This window comes from Aplysia californica, unplaced genomic scaffold (assembly GCF_000002075.1).
Source record: "Aplysia californica isolate F4 #8 unplaced genomic scaffold, AplCal3.0 scaffold00388, whole genome shotgun sequence".
Taxonomy (NCBI): Eukaryota; Metazoa; Mollusca; class Gastropoda; order Aplysiida; family Aplysiidae; genus Aplysia; species Aplysia californica.
The window spans coordinates 476,534-477,550 of record NW_004797658.1 but is presented as its reverse complement, the minus strand read 5'-3'; the positions used below and the strand labels follow the sequence as shown (position 1 = coordinate 477,550).

Sequence of the window (1,017 nt, the reverse complement as noted above, 5' to 3'; positions counted from 1 at the left end):
GGGCTCCATACTGATTTTTCAATCTGAAGTAACACTGGATGTTGGTTGTCCGAAATAATTGTGGGGGAAATCTTGCTAGTGCACGTGATAGTGTATCATTCGTCAGAATAAGAGAACGCAATTGCTTAAGTGTTGCATGCTTTTCGTATTGATCTGTTCAGTTTTTCTTTATCTTGGTGTCTTGGGTCTCCGACCCATTCTGTCAGACACATATTGATCATATTGTCAGTGATTGAATGATAAACTGTGAGCAACAATGGACTTCAATGCATTGGCTTCCTCAGAAATAAAAATGTCTTTTGTTTACTAATTTATGCAGGAGAGAAGTGTGGACTTGCTAGTAGAGTGTCTTTTAAGGGAAACATTCAGATGACTGGTAATTTGACACCTGCTTGACGTTCCCATTTGTAATTTGGAGTGGCTGCAGGGGCAATCCTTTTTTTTCTTCAGTTGAGAATGTGTTTGGGTTTTTTTTTAATTTAGAAGCAATTTTCGTTTTTCCTTCCTCTCAGGAACCCCCCTCCCCCCAAAAAAAATCTGACTCTCCCTCCACCACTCAACTCAATTCGCCTGTGTAGGACTGTTTCTTAGTTTTCGTTTTAGTCGGAGTTTTACGGCACTTGCAGCCCAATTACGTAATGCTAGTGAAGACGATTAGAGGTGCTACAAGAGAGTGACATACAAAGAAAGGAAGATGGAGAGATAAGGACGACGGACGTTTGATAGGAAGGAAAGAAGGAGCAAACCACACCAAAGCATCCGCAAACCTCTCACTGTACTGTTTGAATTCCTCAGACTGCTAACAAGATACAGGAAAAGAGAACAGAGAGAAGGGAGTATCTCATTTCTTGCACAAGACCAGAAGGATCAGAGACCTAGAATTTCCCTCTTTGGTACCACAAACTTCCTGGTAGGTGTGGGGTTTTTTTTTTTATTGCATGTGTGTGTATGTGTGTGTATGTGTGTGTGTGTGTGTGTGTGTATGTGTGTGTGTGTGTGTGTGTGTGTGTGTATGTG

The 1,017-nt window shown here is 41.3% G+C and overlaps 1 protein-coding gene across 1 annotated transcript in view; it reads left to right on the top strand.

Moving 5' to 3' along the window:
• The window catches only part of LOC101864407, a gene marked incomplete at its 3' end in the record, with an annotated part of 21,293 nt that overhangs the window by 2,985 nt on the left and 17,291 nt on the right, over nt 1-1,017 (top strand). Inside the window, 1 exon segment of the mRNA XM_013085581.1 lies at nt 796-910.